Source organism: Canis lupus, chromosome 12, assembly GCF_048164855.1.
Source record: "Canis lupus baileyi chromosome 12, mCanLup2.hap1, whole genome shotgun sequence".
NCBI classification, from domain to species: Eukaryota; Metazoa; Chordata; class Mammalia; order Carnivora; family Canidae; genus Canis; species Canis lupus.
The window spans coordinates 25,873,386-25,879,488 of NC_132849.1; the positions used below are offsets into that span (position 1 = coordinate 25,873,386).

The 6,103-nt window shown below is 37.4% G+C and overlaps 1 long non-coding RNA gene across 3 annotated transcripts in view; it reads left to right on the plus strand.

Annotated features, from left to right (window-relative positions):
• The window catches only part of LOC140601323 (uncharacterized), a 35,906-nt gene extending 33,588 nt beyond the window's left edge, over nt 1-2,318 (plus strand). The window contains exon 6 of one of the 3 annotated variants that reach the window (XR_012004349.1): nt 64-2,318. This is a non-coding gene — a long non-coding RNA (uncharacterized lncRNA). The remainder of the gene's footprint in view (nt 1-63) is intronic. The other 2 variants (XR_012004350.1, XR_012004348.1) reach the window with 2 other exon arrangements.
• Nucleotides 2,319-6,103: the final 3,785 nt, after the last annotated feature.

The following is a 6,103-nucleotide window of genomic DNA, read 5'->3' on the forward strand; positions in this document are numbered from 1 at the left end:
TCCCCAGTTTTATGGTAACAGTGTTCTTCCTTTTTTTCCTCTTTGGGGAACATCCTCCCCCAGATTAATCTTCAACTGTCCAGCATGATTCTCCTCCATACCCTGGCAACAGAGGAGAGATGTGTGACTAAGATTTGGCCAATCAGGGGACCCAATTCCTGTGATCATCATGATTGGTCCAAGGCTGAATGTGTGACTGATCCAAGGATTACAATTGTTTCCTCTTCAAGCAATGATGCAATGAATATTCTGTGCTGGTACTGATATTTGCTTTCATTTGTTCAATTATTCCCATGGGATAGTTGCTGAGTCATACGTAGGTATGTTTTAAACGTTGGCATGTTTTGTGAGGTTGCTCTCCAGAAAGGTTGGCCCAAATTTACACCATCCCAGCAATATGGGAGAGTTGATTCTACACACCCCAGCAACACCTGGTGGTGTCAATCTTTAATGATTTGCCGTTCTGAAAAGTGAGGACAGCTGTTGAAAAGGGTTCCCAATCCTGGGCCTCCTTTTGGGTCATGTTCCCACATGCCTGTCCCTAAAGTTACCTACCCCTGGCCTTGCTCCTAAATCTCTTGCCTGGTCCTTCTTCCAACTTTGTTGGTCTCCTTGTATCCTGTTCTCACTCTACTAGACTGGAAAAAAAGAGTCTTTACCTTATACACCTCCCTTTTTCCCTTAGCTCCTTGCAGGTGCTAAGAACAGTTTGAAACCCAATAATTGTTTTTTGAATGAATGAATGAACAAAAGATGAGTGAATGAAAACTCTTCTAATCCACCTGTTTCCTGTGCAGTTCTGAGTGGTGCCAGGTAGTTGGGTCAGTGTTCCCCTGAATAGATAAATGCCCAAGAACCTCAGGCTTTGAGAAGCCAAACGCAGACATTGATTCTATCTCTGAACTATGATGACTTATTTTCCCATGAGCTCCTATGTCCAGTCAGATCCCTCCATTCCAAAGTGGCACATTTAGTTCAAGGAAGTGTCAAACTCCCTTCAGAGCATTTCTACCACCCCAGTCATCTATGTATACTGCAGGATCAAGGGCAATTTTCCATTTCTGTGCCCCTGAGTGCTGATTGTATGTGGAATCTGGAAAAATAATTAGCATTTGTTGAGTGCTCACTATTCGCCAGACTTTGTGCTAGGCATTTTAAATACTTCATTAGTAACATTCTTCATGGTCCTGTGATATCCACAGGCTCTTTCTTCTAAAGGAAATTTCCACTGCAGTCATTCCCAAAGGGGAGGTGGGGTGTAGGAATTGTTTGGCTGCCATGCTTTATACCTCAACTTTTGTTCATTGGTCAAGTATTGTCTTTAAAATTTAAGTCTTCCACATTTCTAATTAGATCCATCTTTGGCTGTTTAATCTTTCTGCATGGAGTATATGGGGTTCTCTTTCTGTGATGTTGTGAAATTGGCTATTGTTTATTTATTAGAAGATGGTTTTTGTATGTTGATTTTGTATTTGGCCACTTTTCTAAACCCTCTCACTTTTATTCGTTTTTAAGTGTATTTTCTTTGATTTTCTAGGTAGACAATATTTTCTAAGTAGTAAGTCTTATAATGGACAGGATAATGATATTTTAACAGTGTTTGGAGATGTAATTCACATACAATACAATTTACCCATTTAAAGGGCACAAGTTGATGTTTTGGGGGCATATTCACAGTTGTTCAACCATCATCACGATTAATTTTAAAACAATAAACTGCAATCTTTAAGTTCTTTTTTTTTCTTCCTATTTGGTTAGGACGCCAGTAAACTGGTTAGCAGTAATAGTGATGGTCGGTAACTTAGTCTCATTCCAGATGTTTCTAGAATGTCTGATTTTTCACCATTAAATAGGATGTTTGCTAACAGTTTTTGGCAGCTAGACTTTATCAAGGTAAGAAAGTTTCTTTCTACCTCAAGCTTGCCAAAATTTTATGTTCTTATTTAGAAACAGGCACAAATTTTATTAAATCCATTTATCAAGGCATTTATTGTGATGGGAATAATCTTTTCTGCTTTTTAATCTGTTCATGTAGCCAATTAATAGATTCTTTGCTTCATTCATTTAGAGTGTTGGGCCTTTAATTTTTTAGTTTAATTAGCTCATAGTTTTCCTTCCTTCTTCGTTGATTTCTTTCCCTTTCTAATGCACTGTGGTGAGCCAAGGTCATACTTTTCTCGAGTTGTTTTCAAGGACTGAGTAGCAAGGTTGAGGAGGGTACATGCCTAGCTATTTCTACTAGTGTGAGACTCCTCTAATAGGCAGTCCCTGCTCAAGAGCTTCTCATTGGCTCGGCAAAGACTTGGTCAGATCTGCATCCTGATCTGACGACTACCCACCCAACCTGGATGCCTCCTTTTTTCTAGCACAGGTGTTTTCACCAAAAAAAAAACTGTGCTCCTAACTCTAGTTGGCTTCCCAGAACCCCCCCTCCCCGCCCCCACACTAGACACACAGGCTATCTTTCCAGCTTGGCGTCTAGACTTACGTTTCCTACACTCTGGAAGAATTTATGTACCATAGAGATAATCAGGTCCTTGAAAATCAGATGTAATTCACCAATAAGAACCATCTAAGCCTGGTTTGGGCTCATGGAAAGAACTTTGACAACAGTTCTAATTTCTTCTGTGTTTATTGGACTATTCAGGTTTTCCATCTCCTCTTAGACACATTTTAGTGATTTGCATCTTTCTAGAAAATTCTGCATTTTGACCTAGGTTTAAAAATTTTTTATTAACATTAATTTCTTTTTAGTAATTTTTAGAGTGCTTTAAAATCTTAGTAGTTGTGTTTCCTTTTTCGTTTCAAATATGAATATTCTTTAAATTTTTATTTATATATTTTATTTATGTGATTTAGTTAGATTTGTCTGTGGTGGGCAGCCTGGGTGGCTCAGCGGTTTGGTGCCACCTTCAGCCCCAGGCCTGATCCTAGAGACCCGGGATCGAGTCCCACATCAGGCTCCCTGCATGTAGCCTACTTCTCTCTCTGCCTCTCTCTCTGTGTGTCTCATGAATAAATAAATAAATAAAAATCTAAAAAAAAATAAAAAAAGATTTGTCTATGGTAATATGTTTTTTTCAAGAACAAGATTTTGTTTATTAATTAAGTGTATTTTTGATATGAATATTCCACCTCGTTAAATTCTGCTAATTTTTATATTCCATCCACCTAGTTTTTTGGGGGTTTATTTTGTGGATCTTTCATTCCAGCCTCTTGAATTTAATGATTCCTTCATTTATTCTGAATTCTTCTCATTTTTAATAAATTTCCCCTGAGTCCACTTGGATCAGGTCTCATAAGCCCCTGAAAACAAAGGCTCATTTAGGTTTATTTCTAGTTTATAATCTCTCTCTCTCTCTCTCTTTTTTTTTTTTTAACACAAGAGCTACTTTAAAAGAGGCTTTAAAATTTCCAGTGAAAAGATTTTTTATTTTGCTACTTCTTGTGCTTTGTTTTGCTTTTTAATTTCTAATTTTATTGCAGAGTGACCAAGTAATAAGATTTGTGTGCTCTTTGGAATTTATTGGCATTCTTTTTGTGGTCAAATACATGGTTAGTTTGTAAAAGGGCCATGGGTGTCTGGAAAAAATGAGTACTCTCTTTATTGGATACGTTTTATTTATATATATTAGATATATTTCAGAACTCTATGGCAAATTGCATTGAAGCATATGACTATCTTTTTAGTGGACTGTAGCTTTTATCAAAATGAACAAATCCATGTTTGCTGGGATGCTTTTTATTTTATTTTTTCTTTAATTGTAGTAAAAGACACATAACATAAATTTTCCATTTTCACCATTTCCAAGTGTGCAGTGCAGTGGCATTAAGTACATCACATTGGTTGTACAACCATCATCACCATGACCCACAGAACTCTTTTCATCTTGCAAAACTGAAACTCTGTACACATTATGTAACAATTCCCCACTCCTCTCCCCTCACACCGCCAGGCAATCACCATTCTACTTTGTGTCTCCGAATCTGACTATTCTAGGATCCTCTTGTAAGTGGAATCATACAGTATTCATCCCTTTGGACTGGTTTATTTCACTTACATAATGTCCTCAAGTTTCATCTATGTTATTGCATGTGACTGAATTTCCTTCCCTTTCGAGGCGGAATCCTATTCCGCTGTATGTACAGACCACCTTTTGTTGTTTATCGAATCATCAGCTGATGGACACTTGAGCTGCTTTCCCATTAGCTACTGTGAATAATGCTGTTATGAACATGGGTGTACAAATATCTTTTTGAGTCCCTGCTTTCAATTCTTTGGGGTGGAAGTGGAATTGCTGGATCTTGTGGTAATCCTATTTTTAATTTTCTGAGAAACCATCATCCTTCTCTCTATAGTGGCTGCACTGTTTTACATTCCCACTAACATGTACAAGGGTTCCAATTTCTTCACATCTTTGCCAACAGTTGTTTTCTATTTTTCTGTGTTTTGTTTATAGTAGCCATCCTAATAGGTGTGATGTTTTTTAAATGATTGTTTTTGTTTTCTTAGTTATTATGTAACATAAGATACCTGTTTGGGTAGTATCCCTTTCCCTCTGCCTTTATTTATATTTTTTCTTCAAGTTTTCATTTAAATTCCAGTCAGTTAAAATACTACAATATTGGTTTCAGGAGTAGAATTCAGTGATTCATCGTTTACATATAGCGCCCAGTGCTCATCACAAGTGCCCTCCTTAATCTCCATCACTCATCTCACCCATCCTCCTGCTCACCTCACCCTCCCAACTTTTAATTTGTTGTCAAGAGTTAAGAGTCTATTTTATGGTTTGCCTCTCTCTCTCTCTTTTCCCCCTGTTCATTTGTTTTGTTTTTTTTTTTTCTACCTTTTTTGCAAACTTTCTGCATAGTTTTCTTCTATATATACCTTTTGGACATAGGATATAGCTTTATTTTTTTCTTTTTATTAACCTAAACTGAAAATCTAGGTCTTATAATTGGCTAATTTAGCCTTTCCATGGGCACACTGATTACTTATACAATCAGATTTATCCTTATCATGTTGTTTGTATGTTCTCCATCATACTTTCTTCCTTTTTTTCTATTTTTTCTTCAGCTGATCAGTTTTTCTTTATTTCATTGCTTTTCTTATTGTGCGCTGGAAATTATACATCCTATGTCTATTCTTTTAGTGGTTACCATTAAATTTTTAAAACATACTGAAACATAATTTTCTAAAGCATTTTGAATTCATCTAGATCAAAAGTTAGCAAACTATGGCCTGTGTGCCACATCCAATCCATCATCCACCTTTGTACATCCTGCAGGTAAGAATAATTTTTATGTTTTTAAGTAGTTGAAAAAAATCAAAAGAAGAATAATATTCTGTGACACACAAAATTTCCATAATTCAAATCTCAGCATCCATAAGTGAAGTTTTATTGGAATACAGCCACTTTTTTGGCCTATATACTGTTTATAGTTACAATGGCAAAGTCTAAAATGTCTGCAATTGGCCTGTTACTGAATAAATTCGCTGATTTCTAGTCCAGATAAATCTCTTCCCATAAACAAGATAAGGATTAATTCAGAGATTAGTGCTTCCTTTGAATCTCCAAATCTTACTCCATGCCACCCCTATGTTGCATGTTCAGCAGAGCCGGTACTACATCCCAAGTCTCCTTGCTTCCACCTTATTCAGGCTGCAGCCAACCTGATGGTTTCCTGAGAGGCCCTGTTGGGAGAAGTCTCACAATTTATGAAGTAGTAGCAGCCTTATGGTGAGGGGACCTGGGTTCCACTTCCCACTCTGCAACCTTGGACAAGTTACTTCATTTCTCAGTTCAGCTTTCCTCAAGGATAATAATAATATCTTTCTCCTGGAATGCTGTGAGGTTTTGTTTTTTTTTTTTAAGATTCTATTTATTTATTCACAAGAGAGAGAGAGAGAGAGAGAGAGAGAGAGAGAGGCAGAGACGCAGGCAGAGAGAGAAGTAGGCTCCATGCAGGGAACCTGATGTGGCACTTGATCCTGGGTCTCCAGGATCACACCCTGAGCTGAAGGCAGACACTCAACTGCTGAGCCACACAGGGATCCCCTGTTGTGAGGTTTAAATGGAACATTATCTATGGAGCAGTTAGC